The following is a 25,723-nucleotide window of genomic DNA, read 5'->3' as shown; positions in this document are numbered from 1 at the left end:
GCCGTATTTTTACAGCTTTCAAAAATCACATCCATTTTCAGTCTTTTACATCAACCATTTACCAACATTTTGCCACCAGGGCTTTATAGTTCCAGAGCTGAGAGACATACCACAAGCATTTATGCATACCACAGTTAAAGTAAATAAATATCAATCCCTGTACCCACGCAAACACACAGCATACAAAGGCAAAGAATCCCCGTATAACCTTAACAGACTGTAGGGGCAAGTGCTGTTAGCGAGCACCTATGAAGGCATACGATGGGGTGGGTGGTCAACACCACGCCTGGCCGCCTTTGTCTCCCTAGTGGCGATATTTACACATCGCACCAGGTACTCATTTGAGGCCGAGTCGACCTATAGGAGGCCAGGACCGGTTCAGATAATCGTCACTGGTGTTGGCCATTAGCGGGAATCGAACCCGGGTCACCAGTTCCGTAACGCAGCACGCTAACCTCTACACTACAACACGAAACACAATCACATTTCTGAAGACCAAACACTACCGGATTCCATACCGAATGTGTTTTCAGGTAAAACATAAATCAATAGTCTGGCATGGTGTAAAATAGACTAAACTCTTAACACTGATCAGCCAGCTGGCTTGGTCATTTCCTGCTGGCTAGACGTTCCCAGTCTCACTGAACCAGCCCCGTTTTCCAGATCACGGTGTGCCATGTTCATGGAACCGAGATCTCGTCAGGCCCTAGCCGGCAATGGCTGTGCGCGCTCTGGCATCGCAGACGTTCAGTGCCCAGGGGCCCCCCCCCACACCAAGTAGTGTGCGTCTTCACACCAGGATGTGGCTGTGACATCCACGAGCCATGTTTGCATTTCCTGAATCAAAGTGCAGCTGAGTGTGGTTTTTACACATCGTTACCAAACGCAGCCAATGCTCCCCCGCTGGACTGCTTCACACACATACATACATTATTTACACTGCTTATATACAGAACTATATATATTTTTTACCTATTTCATATTTTACTAGGTCAGGCCCACTGAGCTATACTGCTCTTTTTCAGAAGCGCCCTGGCCACAAATGAGAGCTCAACGAAGTGATTTATCATGTGGAAATGCATAGCAGTCAAATACTCTTAAACACATGCATGTTCCTGCAAACCAGGCTAGGTAGTTAACATCTCGCCACCGTGGTCCCATATACATACCACCGCATACAGCACAAGTACATCTTCTGTATAAAGTAATTATTTTCATTAAGCAAGTCGGAAACAAAGATAGACCTACTATGCAGGTTTCTAAGGTGGTGCTGTATTTCTCCGATTCAGTTTTCTTTGTGTTTGTAACGCAAGTTGTTTTGCATTATGTCCAAAATTTCGCTCCGCGTGATGCCCAATGATTCGCCCTGGAGCAAAACGTCATACATTATGGCAAACAACAAGCAGGTCAACGATACATCTCTTGGACAGCTACAATTATACACATTTTCAACTCATTCACAAAAAATTGGAAATATATTAGAAATCATGGAAATAATCTAACACCTTAGTTGATTTCAAATGCCCAATTTGATGAGAAAAAATACCCTAGAAAGTGGTCTAAGTGTATTCAACATTGCGCTCATTCCCTAAACATCCCTTCCACACTCACCCATCTCCATCTTGACGCCCAACCCCCGAGGCCATTGTGCCTCTCCGGGTGGTGATGTCCAACTTCCTCAAGGAACATAACAAAAGCCCTTAAAACCCCACCCAGGCGTAAATGCCAGTTGGGCAGTTTCTCAGTAAAAACAGGACGGAAGCAGGAACCTGCCAATGAAGGCAGGAATTGGTGCCACTGTTGACCTTCAACGGGGGCAGTGTGACCAGAATTCAGGCACCAAATGACTCACTCTTCTTGTTCACTTTGGTGCCTTGGTGGGTAAAACTGGGCAAGCACCGCTGCTGCACATTCTTGGACAGCCCCACGGACTACAGCTGTGCACCAGATATCTCGTCACAATTTAAAATGTGTTTCTCATTGGGGGAATGATTAGATTAAGACAGCATCATTTATAAAGTTGCTTCGTCAGTTTATAACATACACAATAAGACATTAGTAAAAAAATGTTTAACGTGACATCATCGATATTATAATTACTCAACTTTATATCGTACAAACAGGATTTTAGGTAAGTCCATGCATTGAAACCCACAACACCAGCGGAAATTGTTGCACTTGGCTTAATGAACAGTAACGCTACTTGTTTGTGCACATTACAGAGTTTTTTTTCAATCTTGACAGCTGGCAAGGCACAAAGTCATAACTTGGAAGTTATGTTCTCAATATATTCTGTGTCGGACTGCTGGCAAGCTCCTTACGTGAAGCAGAGTAGGGGAACTCAATGGGCTTAGCATGCCAAAGTGAATCCGGTCAAATGAAAATTTCAGTCTAGACTGAGGGCAGACATAAAACGAAGGGAATCCTAAATATTTGACCCAGAGCCGTATTATGACTACAAGTGCAAACGGCAACACGATGACGTCCTTGTCTGGGTTGATGTATACAACAACACTTCCACAGCAACACAATGTCGGTTTACTGTGGAATGTGGTTGATGCACTTTGTAAAATTAGTCTCTAAAATCCAGTTTTTACTTTACCCGACAAGAGAAACGTGAGAATGTGCACATTAACACGACAATTAAGAACAAAGAAAATTATGTGCGCAACGCAAGGCCAGGTAAAGAAAGTTAGGCCAATTTTTATTGCCTTCCCCAGTCCCTTTGGCCCTCATGTTTTATCACAGGTGTAGTTTTAAATGAACTTTGTTACAAGTTATCTGCAACGAATAACGACTTATCCTCGAACAAACGTGAACCCTACCTGCTCTATTGCAATGCTTAAAGAGTATTAAAATACACTCCACACACATAAGTATGTACACAGTTATATATTGACTCAAATTAAGGGCATAAGTCTCACATTAAAATAGAAGCCGTTTTGCAACATATAATTTAACGCAGTAGAGTACATTTTGTTATTAAACATGTAGAATCACATGCAAGCACACATTTATAAACTATGGTTAAGTGGATTTCTGGGAATGTGTGGTCATAGCCATGAATTAAAAACTGCCCCTTCTCACATCGAGACGCTGCGTTGGGCATGGCTCCCACCAAGTCACCAACACAGATCAAAAACCTTTATATGAGTCATGCTCATGTCCTGGGGCTGAAGTTGCTGCTGATCCATGTTGAATTAACGCTTGGCAACAGAGAGCCTCAAGGTATAATGAATATAAACAAATCATTGCGTGTTACTACGTTGGCAGCTATAAATAAAGCACATACATCAAAAAGCTCAACACATTAGTCAATAACACTGCCTTAAAAGGATATATATAAGAGAACGTGTAGGCCAATTGGCCTTCTTCATAGCACGGCACGTGCTTTGTTATGCAATTGCTCAAAATTCTGCCGAATACATATTTTTCTTTTAAGGCCGTGTGATTGACAAATAGAATAAGTTTCAAGGTGTAATGGTTTTGGGGAGATAACAATGCACGTGAATATAACACGATACATTTCAGTGGGTGTTATAGCCATTTTTAAGTGCAATATGTAATGAGTGGTCATTTCAGTGAAAATATCTCTTCCTCGTGGGCATGCGCTGGGTGGACGGCTGTATTGCAGGATCATTAGACATGATGGCTTGGGAAATCCTTAATCCAGCAGTGAATTGATGATGGAGATGGCATTCCTGACATGCAGCACAAGCCCTGATCAGGTCAAGCGATGATAAAGGTATTACAGCACTTCTGCTAATGCATAATTAATTAACATTATCTTTATCCTACCTTTCCAGGATGTGTGCCCAAGGCAAGGTTGGCTTATAATGTCTCCTTTTTATCTGTCACTCAAGACTAAGTACCGTACTCAGATCCAGATTTAAGAAAATAAATGTAAACCCTATTTGTGAAAACTCTAGTGTGACAGATGAGTCCATTAAAAACGAATACTGTATGCTGTACTTTAAAAAGTGATGTTGTAGCAGAGATCACACACAGCCACACCAGAGGTATTTGGCTCAGAACCCATACATAGGCATTACTGTATTACCAAGAGTCGCCAAGCCACTACACATGTGCGTTGCTGAGATTTGCAAAAATGTTAAAACGCAGACAATAACAATGACTTACAAAACGGCAATGCCGGCAGTCGTGGGAAGGGAGATTATTGAACACGATTCTCATCTGCTGGAACGGTTTTCCTCCCAACAGACCGCGATCACAGACTCTCCATCAGTGTGCACGCATTCTGCCAAGATGGGCATCTGGCCCCTTCCACCAAACACTACAACAGTGAACTTATCTTCGCCAAAAGAAATCATCACGTCTAAGTGCCTACAAGCTATTTTAAGTTCAGTTTTCTGTTCAACTCCAGTAATGGTCCAGAGCCGATGGTAGAAATTCAACATTGCTATGGCGAGAATATACTCTGATAGGTCAATCATGACAGTATTGGCTTCCTACAATCTGGAGAGTTCAGCAGATGGTATTTATCCAGCTTTAAAACTCACACGAGACAATGGCATTAAATAAACAGTGCTACAGGTGAATTAAAAATAAGAAGAGTTTTTTTTAATTCTTGGTTCTTTCGGTAAAGTCACGTAGAAGGGAAATAATAAAATAATAAAAATATTGCTAGTGAGAAGGAAGATCTCAACATTTCAGCCGACCACCCTTCAGGATACATCGAGGTTTACAGAGAGATTCCTAAATACTGTACAGTATTCTTTATAGGGGAAGTTGGGTGGTTAGTGATCAATTCCAAAACAACATGTTGTCGTATAACACAAGTAAATAGCTCACTAAACATTGTAATTCACAACAATGCACAAGACTGTATTGTAAATTTTGTATTGTAAAAGTACATTTTGCCCATGAAAAGCAATTCAGATATATTGAAGCTTTGCGTGTTTTCTAAGCTTCATAAATAGTTCAAGGTTCCTTCAAATGGCCGAGTTCTCTGTGGTATTAAATGCTTAAAAAAGAATAAGAGTCTGTGCTGTGATCTTCGGCAGTTCGCTGGGTAATGTGTTCCAGCAGAGGCGGAAGGATTTATGAAGGCTTTAACTGCTGCAACCAAAGCAAATTGATTCATTGTCAATCGCTACACGGTCATGCAATTTAAGGTACATCAGTGCGCAGAGAAAGAAGGAAACACATGTTTTCATTTGTCCTGCCACACGATCGTTATTACCAAAGGAAAAAAAACAACTCAACACCAAATGTAAAAAAAAATACATTTGATACGTATCTTATGGAATGCATGCTAACTGTTCAGATTTACATTTGCCGAATAGTATAGGCTTGTTGAGCAAGGATAGGCCAGGATAGTCCTTGGATGCGTGACCACCATGCATTATAGACTGCTGTAGGGGTGATGCTGTGGGCATCAGGGGGCAGTGCAGAAAACTCCATTGTTGTGCTGTGTTTCTATGCTCCACGCCTTCACCAACCCGCAATAGCCAGCATGGTGAAGTATGATAAAATAATATATAGTCATCGAGCACTGACAAAAGGGTTTTTATAAAAATGCAAATGTCACTACATTGCACACACAATATTATCTACATATATAAATATCTCTGAGTCTCCTGATGAAGTGGAGAGCTTAAAAATAGATATCAGTTAAATGTTGTGCACCAATGCTCCCGGAGGATGCTGGCTGCCGCAAGGTCTCTGAGGCTACCCTGCAAATCTTGGGACAGCTCAGCACAAGTGCTCGCTCGACACGTTGCAGCAAAGACTCACTTGGTGGCGCTGTGTTTTTTCATTCTTGGCCGCAGTTCAATTGAATTTTGCCCACAAGTATTAACTCCGGGGGATCAGCATTGCCTGAAGTCTCCATCTTTGGACAAAACGTTCAGCCGAGGTACTGTATATCACATGGCCTTTAGAAGCCAACAAAAGTCTAACCCCCCTCGCCCCCCCCCATGGCTAAGTCATGAAAACAAAATGCATTTCTCTGCAGTGGTTGGATTTTCCTATTATCAGACGTATGCAAATCCAAACGCTCGGTCGTCATACATGACGCCTACAAAATACTCTCCCCATCTGTAAGTGCTGAAAAGAAGGACCAAAATAAATTACGAATTTCAGACGAAATATGTATATCTGGCTAACAGTTGCTAATCCACTGCTGAAACCTTGTTAAAATGTCTCCAAAGTTGCATCAGAAGACAAACATAAAACATCGAGTGTTTATAGAATATAGATGATGCTTAGTTGGGCACAAGTATAATGAACAAACTAAAAAACCTCACATTTGTCAATAACACTGCGCCCTTAAAAGAAAAAAAATATATAAAAGACAACATTTCAGGCAATGGCCCTTCAAAACTACAAAACATACAATACAATAGTACTGTACACTAGTACTGTTTGTCTTATATAATTCAATGGCACTCAAAATTAGCTCCTAAATAATAGCAAGGAAACATTAAGCGATATATTTTCTGAATACGGCAGTTAAGAAAACATGCTATTTTGGTCACGTATTGTCACCAAACAATGCCCTAATCGGAGTGACCAGGTATGGTAAACTCCTGAAGGAAATGTCTGGGCTCCAGTCATCCGTTTCTCCCCATTCCTCCAGCACAATACAGCCCCAGTTTGCCAACTACGGAACATGTATGCGAATTATATGTTGTTAAAATGGATTATTGCATACTGGTCGCAACAATAACGCCATATAGACTACAAATGTCCAAGCCTCAAGGTACACGCAACTTCGGAGGATAACTGCAACCAACAAGGCGCAGGTTTTAGTGAATTAAAAATAAACCACTTGAACACATCATTTTATAATACAACCAAGTCTATAGAAGCATTCACATGTGACTGGCTGAATAACCACTGCACAAAACCCCTGTTGTCAACCCTAAAGTGATTTAGGCTGCAGCTCTTACACAACTCGCATCCATCAACTCTTCATCCATCTTCAATTTTGCTTTCCAAGTGCATTGTAGTAACATCCACTTTACACTCAGAAACTTTAAACCAATCGTTGGTAACTGAACCATAACAGCTTCCAATATTTTTCCCACCCGCTGACCGTAAAATGTGAGGCCCAGTGGTAATGGGCAATGAACTAAAACGGAGTTTTTTTTTCTCAGTATCCAAGGCTCTAACCGAGGCAAATCCAAATATGCATCTTTACAAAGGTCAGAAATTGTTTCATAATAATTTTGCAAAGACGTGTTGATTAAAGTTGGTTCTCACGGTTCTTGTCAATACATGTTTTTATTATTTATTAAAATTACATGAAAATTGTGGAAAAGAAGATGTAAATATTTATATGACCTGATATGACACTGATTATGAATGATGGCCAGTGATCAAGACTAACAACGAAGTGTTAGATGAAGTAGGGCACATGTCCAAGAGGACACCCACTCTGGCGATGAAGTAATACGGTCGGATCATGTACAGGAACTGGATGGATCATTATATCGTTGGAACATGGGGACTTGGTGGCTGCTTGTGGAGGCCTTAATCATGGACGATTAGGACATGCAAATAATCAGTATGCCACATTTTAGGCTGATGAGAGAATAAAACTGTACAAACAAGGCTGAATAAAAACAAAACAAATGAGATGGTGAAAAGGAGACAAAAATATTAAATCACTGTGACTATATGGAACCACTGGGAGTAGGGATTATATTGTTACACCCTTCATGGTATTATCATTGTTTCGGAAGGGGCTTTCACAAGACAGTATCTTGATCCTACTGCAGTGTTTCCACTTATTCTACATTGCCCAATTGCCGAGTATGATTCAAAACCATGTTCATATATGTAGCACCTGAATTTGATCACACCTCAAGAGGCTGTACAGGGACAGTGGGCACATATATTTGATAGAGAGAGGCAGTCAGTTACAGGAAGGTCTTTAGCCTGGACTTGAACAGGGACAGGGAGTTGACAGCACAAATTACAGAGGGGAGGGGAGTTCCAGACCATGAGGACAGCAGAGAAGAATGAGTAAGCTCCCTCTGAGCAAATGCTAACTGAATTCTTAAACAAAATCCTTGGTTGTTGAAGTGTATGGTGCATGGAAGGGAATCGAGTGCGATAAGATGAGATAGACAGGCAGGGGGCGAGTAAATGGTAGATCTTGAAGATGGTGAGTGCGATCCTGTAATTGACCTGGAATTGCACAGAGTGAGAGGAGGGACTGGAATAATAAGGTGATCTGGTATCAGTTATGGGTGCAGGTAAAACATCTGCTACTGCTGGCATTTAAGATCATCTGGAGTTCAAAGATACCGAATTTGGGGAGACTAAAAAAGATCATTCATAATTTGAGTCAGGATGTGATGGTGCACTCAAAACTGGAGTCTTGGACCTTTTGCTAATGAGGATACGTACTTTTGTTTTCCAAAATTTAGCTGGAAGCTGGGTCCAAATACAGTGAGACAACATAAAGGACAGATGAAAGAGTAGACCGTGAGGATGGCTTCATGCAGTCAATATACAGCTGGGTGTCATCACCAAAGAAATTAAAGTTGACACTAAAACAGGAAATGGTTTTCTCAAGACATCTGAGATATACTGGAGAAAAGCAGGTGCTTGAGGATGGAGCATTGTGGGACACCACAACATAGGCGTTTCTGAGAGGAACATGGCCCTTGTATTGAAATGTAGAAGTAGAAAAAGTGTTGAATAAAATAAACTAACTGGCCTCCACTGGACTACATACATTAATGAGTAATCAATTTAGGTAGTCCCAAAAAAACTTTAAAGAATATTTTTTAAATAAGGTTCTAGGAAGCAAAAGCAGAACAAAACGCTAAATACTTTACAGTAAATGTATTTACCAAAAACTCTGTACCCTTAAATAAAATAACTCACGATACATAAATGAATATGGCAAGGGTTTAATTATATTAAACTAGATCAGTCATATTTATGCTTATATTTAGAAGAAAATAAAGACATGCAAAGTCAACATTGTCAGACTGGACATCACTTCCATGATACTGTGGAATGTACCGGTGATTCAACTCGCACATGGAAGAATTCTGTACCACCAAACTTAAGCAGCCTTTTTAAGTGAACATGGTGCTCCAAGCATTTGTGAAATGGGGGGGGGGAGAAGGCCAGAGGAAACAGATAAATGACCACTGTTTGTTGTGACAGTGACACACAAGATGCAAACAACCACAATTGCACAGCAAACAAATGAGATCTTCTGCCAGGACAAGCTTGGTCACAAGTGGCAGCCACACACCACACACCCAACCCAAGTCTCACCACACACACCCTCGTCTAGCCATAGCACCCTTGGCCAGTGAGTGGCAAGCTGTGTGCATTCCTAGGGAGTTAAAAATAAATTGGTTGCTGAGGCACGGAGATGGCTTTGGGACCTCGTTTTTCATTGGTAAAAATATATAATGCAGCAATAACTGCTAACATGAGAATATAATCTCTGATGGAATTCAAGGCCACGAGTTCAAAGTTAAGTGGAAATCCAAAGCACCGCAATGAGATCACAGCAACAGAGAAAACCGTTCATGTTGATGATATATTCTGCAAAGACTGCGTTTCAACATTTGCGAATGCCACATTTTCAAAGGCTTAACATTCCCAGCATCATCATGTTTGTAATCCTTCGGTGCAATAGCCGTGATGTACTAAAAAGTTAATTTGAAGTACAAATAAATCCAATTTAAGTTTCAGCACGTAAATTCCGTTGAGACTTTTCATTTAAATTTGCAAGTCATGGTTGAACCCATAATTTGACTTAATTGCTCTTTAAAGGTGCCAAGAACACACGGGCGGCACTTTAAAGATGCCTGACAATTCTCATGAGTAATAACAACACATCACACAGGGCCAAACCACAGATGAAAAACTCCATGACCTTAACAAAAATAAGTAATGTTGTAAGCTGTAGACTATGTTTAAATAAAAAAGAAGTGGAGTAATGAATCAAATTAATTATAGTATATGCTTTTAAATACACTGCATAACACAGCAGCTAAGTCAGCATTGCTGCTTAGGAAGTTTCGTGAATGCAAGCACTCATGGTTATACCTGACCAAAAGTATCTTATAACAAACCAAACATACTGTCATGAAAAAACGTATGTGACACACAGTATGTGTTATAGAACACAAATGTCATAAAATAATGCATGTTTGAAACAAGCTTTTAAAAAATCGTAAGTTCAAGAATAACAATACACACAAGTGTATGGTAATGTACATGGAAGCTATATCTCAACAGAAACTTTCTACAGAATTATTACAGTGCAAGAGCAAAAAAGAAAGTCAATAGAAAAAAATATCATAAAGTCATGTTTCTATACCACACGAAACTCATAATCCGGTCTTTGTGTGGCATACACAGTGTAAAATCCCTACAGAATTAAATTCCATCAGGCTGTGTTTGACGGGGTCAGACACGATTAACTTGCCCTATTCATAAGCGTGGCCTATTTTACTTGCATTAAAATTATAAATTGGCATTGTTACAAAGTTTGAAATTTTGTGTCTGACCAAATACAGTACATATTTAGGCACTGTGCACATGTCACATCTTGAATATAAACTAATGCGATATTGCACGGTAATCTGTATGTGCAGAGATCAATCAGTACCAAGGGCACACTAATTTAAATTTTCGATTTAAAGCTTTCGTGACTGCAGGGATTCATCTTCTTGGTTCTTTCGGTAAAATCACGTCGAAGGGAAATAATAAAATAATAAAAAACAGACTTTACCGAAAGAACCAAGAAGACTAATTTTATGTTTTGAACTAAATGTTCACTCTTTAGAGCTGATTACCGCTCAGACACAGTTATCCTATAATTTTAAACGTCTGGCAAAAAGCCAGCCATGGGAAATGGAATCCCATGACCTCGAAGACCTTTGATGGACCACTAAACCAGCACAAGGCCATTGCATTGGTATGTAGTTTATTAAAAAGAATGTAGTAACATTTTGCTAATTAAATGACCGTACTTCCAAAGGCTTTCAGAAAATAAAAGAGTGCTCTATCGAATTAGTAACGATCAAAAGTAACATTTCGTTTAATTAAGGGCTTTATTAGGTTTTGTTGGTTGTTCCACAGTATCGTAGTTATTTTTACAGTCAAGCCAAGGAAGGCCAACATGCATAGCATTAAAATACTTAATACAGTACTGTACAACTCCTCTTATCTGCAGTGATGTGGGGTACAAATATCACGGATCCTACTATCCACGAATTGACTTGACCGTGAAAATACAATTAGGCATAATATGATCAATTTGCCAATAAACTCCACGTATCTGGTCCTGGAGCTTCCCCCTTCACAAACCTGCACTGACCAGATTAGTAAAGTATGGTGTTGAGATTCCTTCCTCCAGCAGTGGATTGACAAAGTGATGTGTATAATAAATTTACTCATGAAAAAAAATGGCAAGAAAACATTGCTGTGAAATCACTGAAAACATCACAATCTTAAGCAATGCACATTTCAAGATGACACCCTCCCATTGCCTGGCTCAGCAGAGTCACGCTGCCATTGCCAGGATAAACATGAGCAATCTTTCCCATTCCACGCACAACAGACCTGGTAAAATAGTCTCCAAGGCAACAGTTACAGTTAAAAAGGAGTGGCTGGAAAGGTCAACCGGTCAATAAGAAAGGAGCAAATGATCACAACTCGGGGCAACGAACTCATTGCTTCAATGGTCCATGCACAGGGCGCAACGGGTTTTTTTTTGTCAGCCATGAGTGTGGCTGGCAATGCCAAGCCAAAATTTGTTTGCACAAGTTACATCTTTGTGTTGTAACCACACCAAAATGGTGTACGTAAATAATTATTGGATAGAGTACTTTACTGAATTGTATGGATGTCCAAGCCATAATAACATAATTGTTGGATTTTGTTCTGACAAATTTTAGTTCCAAGCAAGAAATCCTTTTTGAAGACAAAATATGTAGAATACTCTGTATGTTGATTCGTTTTGATAATCCGGTACTTTCACAATACCAGAGCGCACACATTTTCTACAGCTCCACCAGATCAATACAAAACTGTTTGTAGTATTACAAGTCGGTCTTGGGCAGAGACATTTTTTCACGTTAAAGAAAGTTGCTTAAATACCACCTAGCTGTTGGTATGATCAATACGCAAACGTCTAGAGTACGGCTTGACACAATAGTGCATTCTTTCCAAGCTGCGCCAATTTCCACTGTGGGGCCCACAGGCGTTTCCTCTGCCCTTCCTCTCCCACACCCCGAAGCACGCCAGGGAGGGCCTGTCCACGGGACTGTACTGACCCCAAATACTGACCCAGGTAATAAAACGTTCTAAGTAACTTCAGCGAGAGTTTGGGCACACTGAGAAGTAATGTAGATGCTGCCTGTATTGTGCGTGTCCATGGTTGGTTATGTGGACACGTGTTTCTCTCGGTGATTTTTTATTTTGTATTATTGTTGGCAGTGTTTCTCCGGTATGGTGTTTAAAATGGCACACAGATGAGCAACTGCGCTAAAACATGTTTTATAGCAACACTGTGTTTCTTGTGATTTATATCCAAGTCGAGATCATCGCTGGTCAGTACTGTATGCAGTGAAATGAAAGACAACCAAGAAAGTTTCCAACGAAAGGACAGTACATTTTTTTCCCCAAAGCAAATATTTTAGGCAATGGGTTATTTGGTAAATGTTAATACTGCAGTCATGATACAAGACTACAAAGTATGAACTTTGGTGCTTTCACAAGAATACATTTGCCATAGAGTGTACCACGGTTAGGTTACAACAAACGGACGGGAAAGTAACAGCCCACAATAAAGCGGCCAGCCCATTAATGTGATGCAGCAAGGCTGGCGAGTGTAACGCATCAGCTGATTCGCCAGTCCCTTTAAATACCACATTTCTTTCGGTTCTGAAAACCAGATGAACATGATGTGAGATCACAGCCCCAGGATGCGTTAAGACATGCCACAAGTGGGACCATACCTTCCCTCACCTTGGTTCCTACCATAATTAACACAAAATTCCCACGCCCTAATAAGAAAACAAATACCAACTCAGTTCATGTAGCAACACAGAGGCCAACGTTTTACACAATGCCATAGCGAAGTTTGTAAAAATGTTTAAATAGCTAAACCTTGACGTTCTGCATGTTGTGTGGGTTTCTCACAAGGGATAATGCAGAGTTTTGTCTACGTACAGCAAAGCTTTGCTGTACGGAACAACAATATTAGAGTGCCGTGTGGTAATGTCTTACGCACTATTGGTACAAAGCACATTGCCTTCTGAGTAAAAACAATCAAAATGATTCCTGAACACATGGAGAAGGCACTGTTGGATTTACAGCAGCTCAATGGTTAAACGAATCATCATATGAAGACACAACTTTTTGACTTCAATTAAAACAGCCAGATCCCTGGGCAAATACCATGAAAAGTACCATCCACAGTATTATCCTAATCTTTAAATACCCAGAATTGCCTTTATAAGGATTAGGGCTTAAGTGCAAACTCCTTAGCTTCCAGGAAATACTGCATCACACATACTGTGGGATTCCTTCATTTGACCGAATAGTGTCACATATACAGTAGGCACATCTAAAATAACCAAAAAACATTTACTGTAAATTTGTACATTCATGTACACTGTACAGTTACCCTCCAGTAGCGTATCGTAGTGGAGTTGTAACAATGCGTCAATAGCGTCAAAACCTTTAGCTTATGATACATGCATCGAATTGTGCGAATGTATGTTTTTCGATGTTTTAAGTATGTTGTATGTTAAGGGTTCATGTCACCCCTGTAGTCACGAGAAGCGTTATTATTTACCACAATGTAAAACGTTCTTGAATCAATCTGTCACCTCTGAAATGAAATCGTTCCACCCTCATGTACAGGGAGATGCAAGTCTGCTTATCTACAACGAAAACCGGTGGCCCATATGCACAGTACACGACTGTTTTTCTGGCTTAAACTGCTTTATGGAGTTTTACAATTAACGTTGGATTCGTTTTTCGCCACAGGAAATTGTAAGTCTTGGAAACTGGCCCCGACAACAATTGAAGTCAACTTTAAGTGGGTGTATAGAAATAATAAGATAAACATGTGCATATGTGACAGGCACTCAAGGTGTATGCCGTACAAGCACACATTAAGTTAGGAAAACCAGCAACAGCCTTTAGGTTGTGGGACACAATTAATGACCACATGCAAAGAGGCGTCATTAACACTGCCAGTTCAGTCAGGTGTTGTCCCCGTCATGTATATGAACACATTTTAGAGGTAGCGTCTGTTATTAAGAACACAGTACAATGATGTAATTCCTATTCAGCACACTTTGAGTATTTTGAGAATGGTGCACTGGAATACACTATGGTACAAAATAACAATTTTATAACTAAATAACTAAGCAGACAATATGCCACCTTCCTACATTCTGTAGCTCCGCATGATAAATCCACCTTTTTTTCTTACAGATCCCATCGACCACATGGCCTTTTGGGAGTTATTTTATCAGCAGCATTGCTTTAAAACAAGAAAATGCTGGACCAGTTTAAACATTCAGTTTTTATCATCAGCAGTGAGTCTTACTTAACCCAATGCAGATGAACTGCCAACTGTTAATAGCATGTGCCTTTTCTGTTCGACATTGGTCCTAGTTTCAAACAAAACTATAGAATGCATACATACATACATGACACAAAATAATAATATAGTCAACGTTATTGATGAGACTATAGTTCACATGATGAATTAGCAATTACACGTTCCCACACCGTGGGAGGTCAGAAAGAGAACATGAAAAATCAGTCATCTGCCGATTAAACTTTGCAGCTGGACCGGAGTGACAGTCACGTAGCCAAGTAGGCACAACATTAAACAACAGGAGACACCACACCTGTATAAATAGACTTCACGTCTCCTAATTAGGACCAATTCTACTTTCAAATAGACAAGTGTGTTAACCCACGACGAGCAGTGTGTGTGTGTGTGACACTAGGAGCTGTGGTCACTTAGGCTCCTGGACAATGCACACTTACCACCCTTCAAGGAGTTTTACTTGAATGAGGCAATTGTCCACGACAGGAAACAGGATTCTGAAAGCGAGAGATAAAGTTGATAATCTCTATATAATGCAAATTAATATATCGTTTACATTCTCAACTCGGGGAATAATGTTACAGTACAGTATTGGCAAGTTCAGAGGGCATTATGCTAAACAACTTGCCATAGCTTCTCCATCTACAATTTTGAGTTCGACAATGTTATACGTTTCACAATGAACTACAGAACATTGATTGGGATGCACACGGTATTTAACACTCTCAAAATCTACTGTACCAGATACGAATACAGGAATGTGCAATACACTGCTGGAATTTGCATTTGCCGAATAAAAAAAGATTCCAATCGCCTCAGAGCTAATGAAAACACTTAAAGTAGTGCAATTTACAACTTGTCTTTATCTCATGTTTCCTTTGCAAAAGGGACTGAATGTCCCAAATGGCCTTTGGTCTGATTATAATGAAAGGCATAATTTTAAACATTTTTTTTGTTCACAAATGGGATTTTAAAAAATGCTGGCAATTAAAACAACTCTCTATTGTACGTATAAAGGAACTTAATTAAGAAGTGTGAATTGTCAAAATTGTCCGGCTTAGCATCGCTTCTTCAGCTGCCTCCTGTACAGACTTTCGATTTTGTGATGGATCGCTAATTGATCATCGTCCTAAAATAGACAACTTGTATCCTACTTAGGCATCCAGTGACAACATTTAAGCCAAATACAAACAAGCACAACCACCGTGCCACTTGTATACGACTGTGTGCATGCTGCATCAATGGCACTGCAACTCGAGTGGGGAATTACGGTTGGGGTGGGTATTTTTTTTGTCGACAGTATTTATGTACACGTACGTTTGAAATCTATCTTAAGTTTCCTTTTTCTTATTCAGATTCCGAGGAGCCCAAGCCGAAGCTTGTCGCCCCAGGGCTCTCGGCGAGTGTGGACACGTGCGGCGCCGTCCCTGCCCGGCTCTGCCCGGGCAAGACACGCGGGGAGTTCCCGAGCGCCACCTCCATCTCTCCATGCATCACTGCATGCCCCCCCTTCCTTCCTTCCTTCATCCCTCCGTCTCCCTGGTTCACCTCCATCTCCTCCATCCCCCGGGATCTCTTCCATCTCCCTGCATCCACCCCCCTCCCTTCATCCCTCCGTCTCCCTGGTTCACCTCCGGAATCTCTCCATCCCCTGAATCTCTTCCATCCCCCTGAATCTCTCCATAAACCGGCATCTCTTCCATTTCCCTGAATCTCTCCATCCCCCTGAATCTCTTCATCTCCCTGAATCTCTCCATCCCCCTGAATCTCTTCATCTCCCTGAATCTCTTCATCTCCCTGAATCTCTTCATCTCCCGGCATCTCTTCATCTCCCTGCATCTCTTCATCTCTCGGCATCTCCTCCATCCCCCTGGATATCTCCATCCCCTTGAATCTCTTCCATCTCCTAGGCATCTCTCCATCAACCGGCATCTCTTCCATTTCCCTGGATCTCTCCATTTCACAGAATCTCCTCCATCTCCCTGCATCTCTTCCACCTGCCTGGATCTCTCCATTTCCCGGCATCTCTTCCATCTCCCTGAATCTCTCCATCTCCCTGGATCTCTCCATTTCCCGGCATCTCTTCCATCTCCTGGCATCTCTCCATCTCCTGGGCATGTCTCCATCTCCCTGCATCTCTTCCATCTCCCTGAATCTCTTTCATCTGCCTGCACCTATCCATCAACCGGGCATCTCTCTATCTCCCTTAATTTCTCTGCCTCTTCCCGACAATCCTTGCACCTCCCCCCCCGCCCTTCCATGTTCCTGCATCTCTTCCATCTCCGTGCCTCCATCCACCTCCTCTGTTGAGGTACAAGTCGTGGTACACGCACATGGCGCGTTGGCATTGTGGTACATCAATTGGCGCACTGCGCTACAGACCCGGCTACCTTGGTTCAGTTCCAGAGCACGGCTGACATCGGTGACGAATGAAATCTGAACCCACCACCACCAATGACCACAGCGTGGCGATGTACAGTCAAACAAACCCACACGACCCACACGGACGGCGTGGCGAGGCATTCATCCAGCAGTGGATTGACGGAGGACTGTACATTGCAATTGCATACCTGCAGCGTGTGTTACTGTATACACAAGGCAGTATACATGCGTCTGCCGTGTATAAATACACAACAGTTTACAGCATCCGTGTGTGTGTGTGTGCAGATATATATAACACGTGTGAATGTGTGTGTGACGGTAAACCCATGAGAGTCGCGGATGCTACATTTGCCGTTCGTCGGATACACATCGTAATCGCGACATTTGTTGCCATCTCACATCAACACATCATCAACACATCATCAACATCATCAAGTCGAGAGCAGAGCTCCCCCCCCACTGCCCCGGCTCGTGGCTGGGGTGGTAGCAGCAAAATCATCAGCAGCAAAACCATCAGCAGCAGCAGCAAAATCATCATCATCAGCAGCAAAATCATCAGCAGCAAAACAATCAGCAGCAAAATCATCATCATCAGCAGCAAAATCATCATCAGCAGCAGCAAAATCATCATCAGCAGCAAAATCATCAGCAGCAGCATAATCATCATCAGCAGCAAAATCATCAGCAGCAGCAGCAAAATCAGCAGCAGCAAAATCATCATCAGCAGCAGCAAAATCATCATCAGCAGCAGCAAAATCAGCAGCAGCAAAATCAGTAGCAGCAGCATCAGCAGCAGCATCAGCAAATTCAGCAGCAGCAAAATCATTAGCAGTAGCAGCAAAATCAGCAGCAGCAAAATCAGCAGCAGCAGCATAATCAGCAGCAGCAGCAAAATCAGCAGCAGCAGCACAATCAGCAGCAGCAGCACAATCATCAGCAGCATCCTCCAGGAGCGCCCAACACTCGCCTCGTCCCTCTCAAGCTGCTGCTGCTGCCACACAACCACCCAGAGAGAGAGAGAGACACCCCCCATTGCTACACCACCACCAACACGTGTGCGCGCTTCCTCTCCTCTCCCTGCCTATGCGCCTCGTGTGCTCCGCGTTGCTCAACGCCATCGGCGAGAACGAAAGCGGCAACATCCTCAATGGTGACGTTTGTCTGTGTAACGGTAAAAACAATAAAAAGCGATCATCGTTCCCCCACCTGGATCGTCCATCCACGCGGCGCGGCGCTGGGGCTCTCTGTGAGCGGCGGCCGCGGGCGCCGCGGATCGCAGTGCGGAGGGGGACGGGGAGAGCGGTGGGGGGTGGGGGAGGGGCGTCGAGGGGGAGGGGAGGTGAGGAGACCCACCCACCTCTACCCCCCCACCCACCTCTACCCCCCCACCCACCTCTACCCCCCCACCCACCTCTACCCCCCCACCCACCTCTACCCCCCCACCCACCTCTACCCCCCCACCCACCTCTACCCCCCCACCCACCTCTACCCCCCCACCCACCTCTACCCCCCCACCCACCTCTACCCCCCCACCCACCTCTACCCCTCCCCCCCAACCATCTCAAACCCCTCCCCCACTTCAACCCCCCCCCAACCCACCTCCACCCCCCACCCACCTCCACCCCCCCACCCACCTCCACCCCCCCACCCACCTCCACCCCCCCCCCACCTCCACCCCTCCCCACCTCTACCCCTCCCCACCTCTACCCCCCACCCACCTCTACCCCTCCCCACCTCTACCCCTCCCCACCTGTACCCCCCACCCACCTCTACCCCCCACCCACCTCTACCCCGCCCCACCTCTACCCCTCCCCCCCAACCACCTCAAACCCCTCCCCCACTTCAACCCCCCCCAACCCACCTCCACCCCCCCCAACCCACCTCCACCCCCCCACCCACCTCCACCCCCCCCACCCACCTCCACCCCCCCACCCACCTCCACCCCCCCACCCACCTCAAACCCCTCCCCCACCTCAACCCCCCACCTCAAGCCCCCACCTCAAGCCCTCCCCCACCCACCTCTACCCCCCCATCCACCTCTACCCCCCACCTCTACCCCCCCCACCTTCAAACCCCTCCACCCACCTCAAACCCCTCCACCACCTCAAACCCCCTCCACCACCTCAAACCCCCCCCACCCACCTCTACCCCCCCCACCCACCTCTACCCCCCCCCACCCACCTCTAACCCCTCCCCCACCCATCTCCACCCCCCCCCACCCATCTCCACCCCCCCCCACCCATCTCCACCCCCCACCCACCTCTACCCCCCCCCCACCCACCTCATGCCCCTTCCCCACCTCAACCCCCCCACCCACCTCACCCCCTCCCCACCCCCCACAGTCTCGCCCGAGCTCACCCCCCAAACCTTGCACACGCCACACCACGGACAGTGCTGTAGGGTAATAAACCCTCTGCATCTCGCCTAACGAACCCTCCACACACCCTCACCCCACTCAACATTACCCCCACCCCCCCCTGCCTCGAGGAAGGCCACCCCGCACCACATCTTTATCCCACCCAACCATCACCCAATTCTGATGCCAACCCCACCTTATCCACCCGGAGCAACCCATCCATAACCTTAATAATACCCCTATCCCACCTACTTTCCCACTGGCGTGGTGGTACAATAGTTAGCGCACAGTTGAGTTCTAGGCCACGGCTAACAGGCCACGGCTAGCATCAGTGGCGACTGATATCTGAGCTGATATCTTACCCAGCCCTGCAAAAAAACACCAATGTCCCCTGATCCCCACGCCAATGACCAGCGTGGCGAAAGACGGTCAAACAACTCACACGACCGACATGGCATAGAGAAGCATTCATCCAGTGGTGGCCATACCTCTATGCCACTTACATTCCCACTGTGATCCCACCCATTGGGACACCGTAATCTGTTTATTGGACATCTGTGAAAATACTAGACATCTGTGAAAAAGAGCTTCAAGGCTCATTGAATTTCTCCAGGAAAAATAAAGATTCTGATTCTGTCATACCAAACTTGATACCCATATCCCACATAACCTGCCATTGACATACCATCGAACCAACCAAACCTCATCCCTAGAAACCATACACCCCTATCCGACATTTTACTACCTTACTTTAACCCTTAGAGACCCACAACACCACACCGCACACCTACATGCCACCATATCTCCGACCCTGATTCGCTCCCCCACCTTACCTACCCCTACAGACCTGTTACATCTCTGTCTCACCCTATTGCTAGCCTTATTCCACCCTAATTTCCCCTACCCCTAAGGGCTCCATTACAGCACATTCCTATTGCACTTTAGCTCCTAGTAAGTCATGGTGGGAGGTAAGGTGCAATCGAGTTATTGTGTGTTGGGGATCCATCGTCCCATACCCTCAATTTGGCCCTGCTTTACCCGTGTGAGCCTCACTATTACACTACAGTAGGTGTTGTATCTGTCGTTCCTGTCAAGTTTCCTTCATTGTCTCCCATGTCTACGAATAGTAAACGTTTGCCTCACAAAGGGCAGTTGTGTATCAGCAGGCTGAGGAAATTCCACTCCTAATCCTACCCCACCATACCCTACCCTACATAACTTATGTAATGTTTACCACACCTCGAAGCATGAGTTGATACAGTTCCGCCACTACAGTCTCAACTTACGTGGTGAACATCTTCTCCACGCAGTAATCTTTCATGGTGTCTTTCCAGATTTTTCTGTCTTCTTATTGTATTTCTTCCTGGTAACCATTCTAAAAAAATATTTGCTATTCTGTTCCTTTCCATTTCCATGACCTGACCAAAACTCAGAATTCTCATAATTTTGAAGTATTCTCTGTCCCATGCATTCTCGAAGTTTTATGTTGGTGACTTGACATTTTATTCCCATCACTTTACTTTGATATATGCTATCAAAACACATTTTTTACTTAATTTCAATAATTGGTAAATTTTTGGTTCCATATAACCAGACAACAAGCACATTGGAGTTACACATCCACATCTTGGTTTATAAGATTCAATTTAGAACATTTATTGGTCAGATTGCATTAGTAAAAAATGCCAATGTGTGTAGCTTTTTTTATGCTGAGACGTTTACTGTTCAAATATATACTTCTTGAAATGCATTATATGCCCATCTAATTTTAATGTTAACCTCATTTTTGATGGTGTTATGTGTAATTAGTTTTCTAAGTTATGCTGAGAGGAAACCAATTTTAATATATTTATTTTCTTATGATTAGATTTTTTCATTCGTGTCTCATTCCATAAACTTAGTATTTTCCAAATGTTCAGACCCACTGTCTCTTAATTTTCTGCAATATTGTTGGTCGTTTCCTAAAGTATAAGTTAGTAAATCTTCCTTTGATAATCTCACAGCACTATTTTGTTTCATTATATCCACAGAATTTTGTGTGGAACAGTCCAACCACCAGTTGAAAAAGGAAAGGGTGAAATTATACAGCCCTGTTTAATGCCACTGAATATCAAACCAAGGACAGTCATGTCTGACCCTGCTCACAATATCAACCCAATCGTTGTTTCCAGTATCTGCTTTGATGTAGCACAATGAACCTTCATAACTATCATTCATGGCACTGATGAATATATTTTATATGCCATAGCTCCGCATGACCTTATGTGGGATTTATCTATGCAATCGAAAACCTTGCTGAAATGTATAAATTCTACCACGATAAATACCTTTACCCTATTCTATTTTTTGTATTTATCCCACTTAGTAATACCCTACCCCACCATATCATACCCTGCATATCTACTGCCACCCTATCCCACCTATTCATACCCTAGCCTTATTATCATGTCAGCCTGTAACAATTCTCCACACCCTCTTGGGATTTAAATTATTTTAACAATTAAAAGTTGTGATTCTATTCGTGAATTTATTATTTTATTATTGTGATGAATATAGTGGCCTCTAGCTGCTGCAGAGGTTCCACGAACCCTTTACATTCAACATACATCAATTTAAAAGGAGCATTGATTCTTTCACATGCGATTCATTGCATGGATCGCGAGCTTTAACAATTTACAATCAATAGTAATTAATGAATGTATACATCGTTCTACCCCTAATAACGACCCTTACCCAATCCTACCCATACTCTATTCTTACTCTCACAATACTCATGCATAACCACCCTATCCTACATTATCCATACCGATACACCAACATAATGTAACAATCCCAACTGTGTAATACTTAAACATACCCTCTCCCTACTTCACCATACACCACTCTGACATAAACTACACGCAATTTGTATTAATGCCGTACCATACCCTACATCATTGATTCAAAAGTGATTTGCATTGCGGACCCCAATCAAGACAACTGGTTCCCGTGCTCCTCCGCCCCTTCCACACGCAGGTGACTAAGGCCACAGTGCAGAGAGGTCACATGTCCATCACGCCTCGAATCAATTAGTAAGGCAATTGTTTGTGCATTCGCTGTGTTTTGTCGCCGCAAATAGAGGGGTGGTGGTGGGGGGGGTGCAATGTTTCCCTGCGCTCATTCTAAATTGCTCCTGCACTATAGCCGTGCAGAAACCCACCCTCCTCCACGGGAAAAGAGGCGCGTCCCACTGGTGTAAGATCCGCTGTCCTATACAATTGTAGTGTATTATCCTCATTGTATCCTACTTAAATACACCTTCCACATAGCACCCTACATAAACTACCCCCCCCCCCCCACCTTTCCTTCCTCCAGCATACCGTGCCCTACCTTATACAACTCGAAACAAAACCAACAACCACCAACCCCACCTCCAAACAACCTCGCCGCCACCTGGCACACCCCGCCACCACCACCCCCCAACCCTTTGGGGTGTCGCAACGCAGTGGGACAATTCGCCCGCATCGGCCGTGACACGCACTCGGGAACACGTGGCGGCCTCGGCTGTATCTGTTTGGAACGCACCAGAGAGAGATGGAGAGTCGGGGAGAGAGAGAGAGGGAGGGAGGGAACGAGACGAAGGGTTTCAAGGGGTTGGCGATGTTGGTTTTTTGGTTGTTCCATCATTTTCTGCAGTAATCGCCTCCCACAGACGCACGCGGTTGAAAATGAGAAACGGGCGCGAATTTTATGGACGAATTAGATTTTTACGCACGATATTTCGGCCCTCGTCGTCACGGGAGATATACGGTTCAAATATTTGGTTCAAATATAAGGGCGATCATTTACTGTTGTACATTAAACCAGGCACCGATTCGGTAAATGTTGTTGTGTCCTCGCTCGCTGGGGTTGTGTAACCTGGTTCAAAAAGAAAAACGAACAAGAAATTGGTCCTGTCCTTCACAGTAAGCACAGGACGTATTAAGTATGACGGTACTGTAGCCTCGCACCTTTGTGACCCTCATCGTAGGATAAGTAGCTCCTAAGAGGTTTCAGAATCTCCTAAAGCCGCACTTATCCCCCCCTCCAACCCCTTCCAGCCAGAGCCGGTTGGTCCTTGAGTCGCCCATTGAACACTTAAATGGCATGGCTAAAGTCGATACAATACAATGACTTTCAGTTGTTACTTAGTTCCCCCAATGAACAAAAACCTTGGGCGAATGAATAAACTGTCTTCAAGCTCGACGTCGTTTCATCACTCTCATCATCGGTCATTATCAATGCACTGCTGGATCCTGCGATGTCAATCACTCTAGCTCCAGTCACTTATCACTCAAATAAGATTGACGTTTTTGTATCAATAGAGGCTGACAAGTTATTGCATGGGATGTGTATGATACATTGACACCAGCTTATTAGCGTGTGGGAGTCTACAGTTTACATGGGGGGGGGGGGGGCACAATTTCCACCAGGAAACCTGAACGTTGATCACCACGAGGTTACAAGGGTTGCTTCAGTGACATTTTAGTCGTGTCTTTCAGCAAAGGCGCTGCAAGCAGAAAATCATTAGTACTGTATGTTGTTTTCACCATTGCTCTAAGGATTGTTATCAAGTTACAGTACCGTTAATAAAACCAGGTGAGGACACACCTGGATGGGCATCGGGTACAAACAGTAAACAATGCCACAAGAACCAATCCTCCAGCACCAAATTAAAATGTTGATAAATCTCAAACATTACCTGTATACAGTGATGATCTATGCCGAGGCAGGGGATGTGGATGGATATTGTGAAAGAATGGAGAGAATGGGTGAGAAAAGGCAAACGCCAGAGATAAATGACGCGACATTGGCTTGTCAATCCTCCAATCTAAATGACACACGATGACTGTGAAAAACACGCTTTCTCCAAACTCCCCAGCATTCTGTAAAAAATTATGTGTTACGTTCTTTCTGACGCAGAGATGTGCTATCAAAGGCCCCTTTTGTCAGTAACTTGTGTCACGTTGGTGACGTTGGTGACACAAGTTCCCGTTGTGCGGTGCGGGTTTTTTATTTGGCTATTTGCGGCTCTGACTGGTCGATGACAAGAGGCTTTAGCAGTCTCAGCCGAGCCACAACTTGTGAGTGTCACGGAGCTGCCAATTGTGGAGAGCGCAAGTCGACTGTGCCTGAATTTCTGAGAAATGGCAGGTCCGTGGAATCCTTAACGTCAACAGCTTCCTATCCCTTGGTTGTTATTAATGCCAGCCGAGTTATTTTGAGCCGTGATTAAAACAAAAAAAACCCACGTGCCGCTGCTCTTTTTCAATTATTAACGCCACATCGAGCGCCGGCCGATAACGCGAGACTCAAATAATGGATGAATTGGTGACCTTGCCCTCTCATCGTGCAGAAGATCTCTCGTGTCAGCGGAGCTGCTCGGGGGAGTCAATGCTCTCTGCCGGGTCCCGTGTTGGACAGGTGGCACGTTGCTGGGAAATAGTTGGGCGCAAAATTTGCAACCTATGGGCATGATATTTGTTGCTATGTCTGATTGTTTTTCTTTCTTTCTTCTCCAGCATATTTATAAATGTTTGTTCGTACCGTGTGTTGAACTTATTTCCCCACCGTACGCAGCCAAGCGTGATAGTTAATCGGAGATGTGCAGGAAGGACAACAGAGTAAACACAAAAAGCAGTTCTCAAGGAATTCGTTTTCAAGTCTGATTATTTAAAAGTGCATAGCCTCCAGTGGCTTCCTAACAATAATCTAACACATTTAAATGCAGCATATGAAAATAATTTTGGTAATTGAACATGTTTAACCGCTGTTGATGTAATGTGTCCTCGATTATCAAAGATAATCTATTAGTTATTTTTATATGTGCAACAAAGTGATATTTTTTTTTATTCTTGAACATTATTTCACGTGATGTTGATAATTATGAATATTTAGGTTATTCAATGTTGTCGATTATTGTGGAAATATTACGTAAGTTCAATAAATGTGTTAGATTTTTTAAATAATAATCTAACGTAGCAACAGATATATTGCCATAGCAATCGACCACATGTACTTGTAGTGAACATGAAAACAAAAAACATGCTCTGATCATATGCATTCTTTTAAACTTATTGGTCTACACCAGTGTTTTTGTTTACATGTTCACCACAAAGTTCTTGTGGTTAATGCAGACAGGTTCCTTGAAAAAGGATTCTGTTTGGTTGTGTAACGTCTCAGATAGGGTATAAAACCTCTTGTTTTTATTTCGAATACTGTCCTGGCAAGAAAAGCCCCATATTACGATGACAATTCATCCAAATTCTTGATTTGAAGCTTTCGTGACTGCAATGATTCATACTCTTAGATTTTTTTCGGTAAAGTCACGTAGGTAAAAAATAAAATAAATAATAGAAAGAAAAAAATGTATTTTATTATTTCTATTA

The 25,723-nt window shown here is 43.2% G+C and overlaps 1 protein-coding gene across 3 annotated transcripts in view; it reads right to left on the bottom strand.

The window, feature by feature from the left end:
- The window catches only part of LOC133345971 (protein TANC1-like), a 113,654-nt gene extending 95,391 nt beyond the window's left edge, over positions 1–18,263 (bottom strand). For all 3 annotated transcript variants that reach the window (XM_061557138.1, XM_061557139.1, XM_061557141.1), the window contains exons 1-2: positions 18,167–18,263; positions 15,019–15,075 (exon numbers count right to left, since the gene is read on the bottom strand). The gene's annotated coding sequence lies outside the window, so the exon portion shown is untranslated. The remainder of the gene's footprint in view (positions 1–15,018; positions 15,076–18,166) is intronic.
- Between the last annotated feature and the right edge of the window lie 7,460 nt (positions 18,264–25,723).

This window comes from Lethenteron reissneri, chromosome 23, assembly GCF_015708825.2.
Source record: "Lethenteron reissneri isolate LAM-NWPU_2019-01 chromosome 23, ASM1570882v1, whole genome shotgun sequence".
Lineage (NCBI taxonomy): Eukaryota > Metazoa > Chordata > Hyperoartia > Petromyzontiformes > Petromyzontidae > Lethenteron > Lethenteron reissneri.
This window is presented reverse-complemented; position numbering and strand designations above follow the sequence as displayed.